Source organism: Oryctolagus cuniculus, chromosome 9 (genome assembly GCF_964237555.1).
Source record: "Oryctolagus cuniculus chromosome 9, mOryCun1.1, whole genome shotgun sequence".
Lineage (NCBI taxonomy): Eukaryota > Metazoa > Chordata > Mammalia > Lagomorpha > Leporidae > Oryctolagus > Oryctolagus cuniculus.
In genome coordinates, this window is record NC_091440.1 from 67,063,647 (window position 1) to 67,073,453 (window position 9,807).

Here is a 9,807-nt window from a genome sequence, read left to right on the forward strand (position 1 = left end):
GGCTCCACACGAGGTGTGGAGGGCTCTGGGTGAAATCAGTTGAGCGCACTGAGCTTTGAAAACTCTGAGATGACGAGTGTCCCGTCATAAACTGCCCACTGGAAAAGTGACTGGGAGTCTGGCTCTGGACACGAAGCTTTGACAGCCTGTTGGTTGAGGAAATGAAAAGGGGGTTTGGGCAGTTCTCTAAGTTCTTAAGGACAGGACCTTCCTGTGGACTTCTCATTTGCTTTGTGTGGAGGAGTGACCTCAAGGCCCTTTCTTCACTGACTGACATTCTGGTGGGTCAGAAACAGGGAAGGGAGAAACGGACGTTGGTAGTGCAGGTTCCCTTGCTATGCCCTCCTACTGCCCATCATAGCCAGTCAGATAAAATTCTAAACAGTCTGGTTGTAAAGCCGGGATGCCATCTGTCCTATTCTGTTGAGAGCTCCTATCCCATCAAATATGAGTAAGTGGGAGTCAGCGCTGTGGCGTAGTGGACTAAGCCTCTGTCTCCAGAGATGGCATCCCATATGGGCGCCGGTTCGAGTCCCGGCTGCTCCTCTTCTGGGAAAATAGAGGAAAATGGCCCAAGAGGGTGGGCTTCTGCACCTTCGTGGGAGACCCGGAAGAACTCCTGGCTCCTGATTTCGGATCAGCCCAGTTCCTGCTGTTACGGCCATTTGGGGAGTGAACCAGCGGATGGAAGACCTTTTTCTCTGTCTCTCCCTCTGTCTGTAACTCTGCCTATCATATAAATAAATAAACCATTTTTAAAAATGAGTCAGGATGGCCAGCGCCGTGGCTCACTAGGCTAATCCTCCGCCTTGCGGCACCGGCACACCGGGTTCTAGTCCCAGTCTGGGCGCCTGATTCTGTCCCGGTTGCCCCTCTTCCAGGCCAGCTCTCTGCTATGGCCAGGGAGTGCAGTGGAGGATGGCCCAAGTGCTTGGGCCCTGCACCCCATGGGAGACCAGGATAAGTACCTGGCTCCTGCCATCGGATCAGCGCGGTGCGCCGGCCGCAGCGCACCGGCCGCGGCGGCCATTGGAGGGTGAACCAACGGCAAAGGAAGACCTTTCTCTCTGTCTCTCTCTCTCTCTCTCACTGTCCACTCTGCTTGTCAAAAAAAAAAATTTTTTTTTAAATGAGTCAGGTGTACTTACTGTCTAGCAGACTCTCTTTTTTGGTTGATAATAGACAGTGGTTGAGTAATCACAACCTTGTGAGTTCAAGAGCAGATATTTAAAGGACTCATGAGTAAACCCAGACTAAGATTCTGAACTTCTTGATATCTCATTAAAAGAATTCAGTAAGGTAAAATGAAGATGGGCCTCGCACCTACTAACCTTATTATGGCATTAGGCAGCGAGCCTTCCCAACTGAAATTGCAAAGCCGGTGCTGTGGCATAGTGGGTTGAGCTGCTGCCTGCAGTGCCAGCACCCCTTTTGGGCACTGGTTCTGGCTGCTTCAGTTCCTATCCAGCTTCCTGCTAATGTGTCTGGGAAAGCAGCAGAGAACGGCCCAATTGCTTGGGCCCCTGCACCCACATGGGAGATCAGAAGAAGCTCCTGGTTCCTGGCTCCTAGCTTCAGCCTGCCCCGGCGACTGCAGACATTTGGGATTTGGGGAGTGAACCAACAGATTGAAGATCTTTCTCACTCTCTGTCTCTCCTGTCTCTGTAATTCTGCCTTCCAAATAAATCCTAAAAAAAAAAAAAAAAAAAAAAAAAAAAAAAACACCTGAAACTGCTTTACCCAGAAGCTACTTTTTTCACAGCAAAAAGTTTTGCCATCTTTATATATGAGGATCTTAGAAACTAGTAGTGAGCAGAAGAGGACAGCAGAATCGTGATAAGTGGAACTGATGCTGAAGTGGGGGCAGCTGTATGTGAGAAAGAGGGGGAAGAGACATGTTCTTCACAAACAATGGAATTCCCACTCTTTGATTTTTAGTGTCCCACTTCCTCTACCTCGGCCTCCTAGGAGAGTGGGGTGGGGGACAGGAGAAGACATTTCCTGTGGGGGAGAAGGCTTTGCATCCTACTCCTTCAAAATCATTGTGTTTATATACCCTCCACTGTGCAATGCCTCGAGACAGTCTTTAGCTAAGTGTCCTATTGTTTACTGCACAAGGTACAAAATGCTAAAGAAACAACATTCACTATATCTGCTTGCTTACTTCTATCACGAGCTGAGAAAAATAGCCACTTGTTAAACATTTAGTGTAGTAGCAGATTCATCTATACATTTTTTAAGATTTTATCTATTTATTTGAGAAACAGAGTTACAGAGAGAGGGAGAGACAGAGAGAGGCCTTCCATCCACTGGTTCACTCCCCAGATGGCAGTAACGGCCAGAGCTGGGCCAAAGCAGAGCCAGTAGCCAGGAGCTTCTTCTGGGGCTCCCATGGGGGTACAGGGCCCCGAGCACTTAGGCCATCTTCCACTGCTTTCCCAGGCCATAGCAGAGCTGGATCTGAAGAGAAGCAGCCGGGACACGAACCAGCACCCATATGGCATGCTGGTGCCTCAGGTGGAGGCTTAGCCCACTATGCCACAGCTCCAGCCCCTACATAAATTTTCTTAGCAATCCTTTGTACCCTGGGGGTAAGTCTACATTTTATAGAAGAGAAATTGAAGCTCAGAAATGCAAGTAACTTGCCCGGTGTCATAGCTTTTATCTGATTGCTGCAATATAGCTTTTTAACCCAATTCTGGGGGGCAGGATGAGAAATTCAGATTATAACTGACATTTGTACTCTCTTATTTTCGTTAGCCCCTTGTCTTTCAATCAACCTAATTCACAGGATTCATCAGCTAAAGGAAAGGATAAGCAGGCTAGCAGAGGACATGCTGAATATTACAAATGCTAGGGTTTTGAATTTGCAAGAGACTGAACTTTGAGCTTCCAAAGTCAAAGCCCAGAGGACTTAAGGAACCTTCACTAGAATTAACTTCACCCCTAGAGAGGATGGAGAGAGGAGAGTGGGGGAAAAAATCAGGACATTTAGTCATGGTCCCTTGAGAAGGATCCCTGTGCTTTATACTCTCTAGGGCCATTGTGTCTAGGGCCAAGGGCAAGTTCACCCCTAGAGAGATTTGGAAATCTAGAACAAAGAGTACTAGAGAGAGAACCAAGATCTCAAAATCCTTTAGACATATGAGTGACACAGAAGAAGATTTCTAGCAGCCTGTGGCATACCTGTAGATGGAGCTGCATCATATTCCAAATATTTGTACCCTGGGAACAAAGCAGAGCTAGGAGTACCTGGAAGGGTATCCAGTACCCTTGAGAGTTATGTAGACGAGCTCAGACAGCCAGCAGATGGGAAACGTAAGGATAAACCTGTAAGGTCAGTGACCCAGAGCAGATAGGAAGATTGACATGTTAATAGTTGCCAGCTTGGTTAGGCAACACCACTGAGAACTAAATGTTTCCCATTGATCTGTCACTACATGTATTTCCTGGAACTGAGGAGAACATACATCTCCAACTAATAGAAATTCTGGTACTTGATGTAAGAAAAATTAATGCTAGAGTTCAAGTTCAAATGTAGAAAGATGAATCATGTTTCTCATACACATAGCACACATGAAATGAACTTGGTTTCACTGCATCATTGGTTCTCAACACTGGCTGCACCCTACAATCACCTCCAAAGCTTTTTTTTTTTTTTTTAATTTGACAGAGTTAGACAGTGAGAGAGAGAGAGACAGAGAGAAAGGTCTTCCTTCCTTTGGTTCACCCCCCAAATGGCCACTACCGCTAGAGCTATGCCGATCTGAAGCCAGGATCCAGGTGCTTCCTCCTGGTCTCCCACGCGGGTGCAGGCGCCCAGTCACCTGGGCCATCCTCCACTGCCCTTCTGGGCCACAGCAGAGAGCTGGATTGGAAGAGGAGCAGCCTGGACTAGAACCCGGGGCCCATATGGGATGCCAGCGCCGCCAGCAGAGGATTAGCCAAGTGAGCCACGGCGCTGGCCCCACCTCTAAAGCTTTTTAAAAATTATCTTTGCTTAGATTTCATTACCAAAGAATCAAATTCAATTGTCTAGAATAAAACCTAAAGTAGTATTCTGTAGATGCTCCCCTAGACTGTCTAATGAACACCCAGAGATGACAACCACTTCTGTCTTGCTTCTCCTCTCTGTTTCATTGGAAGGGGGTAGTTGGTAAAGGAGCAAGAGGCAAAGAATGACAGGACTCTGTCAAAGTTGACAGAGGTCAATTTGAAAAGGCTTCCATTGACCAATTTTGACACAATTTGGGTAAAACAATAAGTTAATGCAGTGGGGGAGGGGATAGACATAATTTCTCCTATTACTTTTGCTTAGTACAACTAACAATTCTAAGCAATATATATAAAACAAACTTTAAACTCTGATACATAGGAAGAGAGAGAAAGGCATACCAGCTAGAGACCTCTGGAACCAAGGAATAGCAAGGCAGTGAGTTCCCTGGCTTTTCTTTTTGTCTTACTTACCCTGAGTGGATGCAGAAAAAGCCAGCAAATGGGAAATGTCGAGCAAGAAAGCCTACTTTCTTTAGTTGGAGGACTAAGAAAAGTGCAAGCTGGGAAAACCAAAAACAAATGCTCCACTCGGGCCAAACACCACAGATAAAACCATGACCCCACCTCCGCTCCTTGCCAGCAGACTTGGAGTGTGGAGCCAAGACTTCTACCCTTGAAGGTCGTAACTAAGTGCTCCCACAACCTAGCGTAGGTGGTGTCAAAGAAGGACACTGAGCATCTTATCCCCTCTGACTAGAGTGAGCCTCCCCCTCCTGTGGCTCCAGTGGAGACCACAGAGAAAGCCTGGGCTCCAGCCCCAACATCAGTAATGATGCACTTCTCCTCTAAGGTGGTGTCGTCAGAGGGCTAACAGTAACCAAACCACCCCACCATGACGTCGGCGGAAACTGGAACCCTCACCCTACCCAGCTAACAAGGAGCCCCCTGCACATACACCTGAGGTGTCAGTGAAGGTCAAGAGGCAACCCTGGACTTGCACCTCCACCTGGTAGTACCTGGGCAGCAGCTCTTCTCCCTACCAAGGCAGTGTCAGAAGACTGCGAAAATAGAAGGCTCAGAAAAGACCAGAATCTCCTGACACAATACAGAAATACCCACATTTCAATACACAACGACACATCACACGAAGAAACAGAAGGATCTCAAACTAAATGAAAAAAAAAAAAAAGACAATCAATAGATGCAACACTGAGATGACACTGATGTTAAAGTTATCTGACAAAACTTTGAAAGCAGCCATAACAAAAATGTTTCAATAAGCCATTATAAATATGCTTGAAACACAAAACTGAAAGCCTTTACAGGAGGGGTGGGAGTGTGTGTGGGAGGGCAGGTATGGTGGGAAGAATAACTATATTCCTAAAGTTGTACTTATGAAATTTGTATTCCTTAAAAAGTAAATTAAAAAAAATAAATAAAAAGTGAAAAAAGAAAGCCTTTACAAATATCTATCAGTAAGAATCAAAAATATTTGTATATTTTTAAAAAAATTTTAAAATTTATTTCAAAGGCTAAGAGACAGAGACAGACAGAAAGATATCTTTCATCTGCTAGGTCACCCCCTAAATGCCCACAACAGCCAGGATTGGGCCAAATTGAAGCCAGGAGTCAGAAACTCAATCTTGGTTTCCTGTGTGGGCGGCAAGGCAGGAACCCAATTACTTAACCTACTACCTGCTGTATTAATAGGAAGGTAGAGTCAGGAGTGAAACAAGAACTCAAATCTAGGCACTCCAGTATGGAATATAGGCATCCCAAGTGGCATCTTAATAGCTGGGCCAAATGCCTCATATAGAAATTTTATAAGTGAAAAATGTATTAGGTAAAGTAAGGAAGCTAAGTGATAGCATCAACAGTAGAAAGGATGAACAGCAAAGACATAGTGATTTGGAAACAGAACAATAGAAATTACCCAATCTAAAAACAGAGAGAAAATGAATGAATGAATGAATGAAGTCTTAGAAACCTGTGGGACTATAACAGAAAAGGCTGAATATTCTTGGGACCAAAATCCCAGAGAAAAAGAAATAGAGGACAGTGTTGTGGTGTAGCAGTTAATACTACCACCTGTAATGCCAGCACCACATATGGACACTGGTTTGTGTGCCAGCTGTTCCACTTCCCATCCAGCTCCCTGCTAACGGCCTGGGAAAAGCAGCAGAAGATAAGCCAAGTACTTGGGCCCCTGACATCCAAGTGGGAGATCCAGATGAAGCTCCTGGTTCCTGGCTCCTGACTTCAGCCTGGCCCAGCCCTGGATAACATGGCCATTTGGGGAGTGAATCAACAGATGGAAGATATCTCTCTGTGCAACTCAGGTTTTCAAATAAATAAATAAACCCTTTTTGGAAAGGAGAAGAGAGGAGGGGAAGGGAGGGGAGGGGAGGGGAGGGGAGGGGAGGGGAGGGGAGGGGAGGGGAGGGGAGGGAAGGAACAGAGTGGGCAGGACTAAGAAAGTACTCAAAGAGATGAATCACAGCAAAAATCCCAAATTTGGCAAGAGACATAAAGCTGCAGATTTAAGAAATTCAGCAAATTCCAAACAGGATAAACTCAAAGAAATCTACACAAGAAGCACCACAATAAAATTTATTAAAACTGAGACAAAGAAAAACCTTCAAAGCCGTCAGAGAAAAATAACTCTTACCTGCCGGGTAAAAACAGTTTCAATGATAGCATATTTATCATCAGTAGGAAGTAGCACAATAGTTTTCAAGAGCAAAACAAAAGAACTGTCAACCCAAAATCTTACTCCTGGTGAAAATGTCCTTCTGGAATGAAGGAGAAATCAAACTATTTCCAAATGAAGTAGAAACAGAATTTGCCACCAGCAAATTAGATTCTTAAGGTCTAAAGGGAGTTCTCTCAACAGAAGGAAAAACATCAAAGAAGAAACCTTGGAACGCCAGGAAGGTAAAATTAATGTGGTAAGAAAAAAAATGGGTAAATACAACAGACTTTACACTACCTCTTGAGTTTTCTAAATTGATGGTTGAAGTGAAAACTCTAACGTTGCCAGGTATAGGTCTAAGTATATACAGAAAATAATTTAAAAGGGGAGGGTAAAAGGTCATCATAGGAGGTAAGATTTCTATATTTCACAAAACCTGAAAAGACACAGCTAGTCCATGATAAGTGATGTATGTATAGCATAATACAAGAGCAGCCATTTTTAAAATACTGTAACAAAAAATGCATTCAAAAATGCTATAAATAAAGTAAAAACATGTTTAACTAAACTACAGGGAGAAAAGAAAAAGAAAACATCAAAAGAAAAGGAAATGAAAACAGAAATAAAAAACACGGAGAACAAACAGAGAACGACAGACTCAAGTCCTAACAGGTCAATAATTACATTAAATTTAAGTGGTCTACCAGTGGAAAGAAGTGGTCATCAAGAAGGAGATACTTTTCTCTGAGGGAGGAGAGAATTTCTACTTTGCTTACAGCCTTGTCTAAATACTGATGAGTTTGTGGATTCAAAAGGTCTCCATAGCATAGCCAGCTCATGTCAAGAGCCTTGGAGGATCATTGACATCATACATTAGAATGTTAATTCAACAGGAGTTACTGTGCACTTACTTCCCATGCAGGACCTCTGTCCTCAAGAGTTGTATTATGTCTAAGCGCTCGCAAAAGATATATCATTCTTGAGTGTTTCTTTAAAGTTAATTAAGTTTCTAAAAAAATGAAATTAACTTCAAGATGCAACGACTTTGAACAGCCCTTGTCTCGACTGCTGAGGAACAGTTCTTGTGTGTGTGTGTGTGTGCGTGTGTGTGTGTGTGTGTCGTGTGTGTGTGTGTGTGTGTGCGCAAACTGTTGAACTCTTTACTTAGCATAGAGTTGCTCTTCCGTGTATAAAGTTAATTGAAAATGGATCTTAGTGGAGAATGAGACTGGGAATGGGAGAGGGAGGAGGAGGAGGGGAGAATGTGAGTGGGAGGGAGGGTATGGTGGGAGGAATCACTGTATTCCTAAAGTTGTACTTATGAAATGCATGAAGTTTGTATTCCTTAAATAAAAGGTTTTTTTTGGGGGGGGGGGGTGTAAGTGGTCTAAACATACCAATTAAAAGACAAATTGGCAAGGTCCATTAAAAAATATAACCTAACTATATGCTGTCTACAAGAAAATCACTTCAAATAAAATTATGTAGCCAGATTAGAAGTAAGAAGATAACAAAAATATATGTCATGAAAATATTAATCAAAATAAAGCAAGAGTACCTAACTCAATATCAGGCAAAGTAATCCAGAATAAAGGAAATTATTGGAGACAGAGAATTTGAATTGATATTTGAGTTCACCAAGGTCTCCAGATACAAGAAAAATATGAAATATGCAGAAATCAATTGTATTTCTATGCAATGGCAGTGAATGTATGGACACAAAAATACAAGACCACCTACAATTGCTAGAAACATGAGACACTTAGATGTAACCCAGTAAAACAAGTCTGGTGCTTATATACTGAAAACTACACAACACTGATAAAAGACTCAAAGAACATAAATAAGCAGAGTGATACATGCATACCATGTTCACAAATCAAGACTCAACACAGTAAAGAGGTCAGTTCTCCCCAAATTAATATTCTAATATATACATGTAGTATAATTCCTATTAAAAAGCAAGATTATTTTTGTGAATATATATAATAATATTCTAAAATTATATGGAGAAGAAAATTTTGAAAGAGAACAAAGTAGAAAGAAACAGTCTACCTGATTTCAAGGCTTACTGCATAAGTATAGTTACAGTGATCAAGACTTTGTGGGCCGGCAGCGCAGCTCACTAGGCTAATCCTCTGCCTTGCAGCGCTGGCACCCCAGGTTCTAGTCCCGGTCGGGGCACCGGATTCTGTCCCGGTTGCCCCTCTTCCAGGCCAGCTCTCTGCTGTGGCCAGGGAGTGCAGTGGAGGATGGCCCAAGCGCTTGGGCCCTGCACCCCATGGGAGACCAGGAGAAGCACCTGGCTCCTGGCTTCAGATCAGCGCGGTGCGCCGGCCGCGGCGGCCATTGGAGGGTGAACCAACGGCAAAAGGAAGCCCTTTCTCTCTGTCTCTCTCTCTCTCACTGTCCACTCTGCCTGTCAAAAAAAAAAAAAAATTGTGATATTATTGGAGAAAGGAGCACATAGGTCAACGGGACAGAACATAATAAGATTTTTGACAGTGGTGCAAAAGCAACTCAACAGAGAATGATAATCTTTTAAATATATGGTGTTAGAACACTTGGATATCCTTAAACAAACAAATCCAATCTTGATTAACATCTCACACATTATAGTAAAATTAATCCAAAGTGGGTCATGTACTTAAGTGTATGGAATATCAGAATTGTACAGAAATCCTGATTCTAAATGAGCCTTTAACTTCTCCCTTTATTCAGGAAAGCTAAGTCTCCTTAACACAGTTTTAACTAGTTTTATGACTTGAAATCAATCTTATTAAAGTAGACGATGGCTGCCTTTTCACTACAATCTATGTTGACTGAATATTCCATCTTTGGTCCATCAGCACCTTAAGTGAAAGGCGCTGAAGTGAAGACCCAGATATCCACTCTCTCTTCTATGAATAGTAACAGTGCTATCTGGTGTAAGCCACAGCTCTTTGGCTCAAGTCCTGCTAAGCATTAAGAATTCCAAATGAGGAAAGGTTATAATTGTTGTAAGTATCTAGACTAGAAATGCAAAACAGCTTAACTCAGCAATTCTCAAATCTTTTACAACTCTTATTCAAGCTATTGAAGACCACATAGAGCTCATTATCAAGAGCTTAAATAAAAG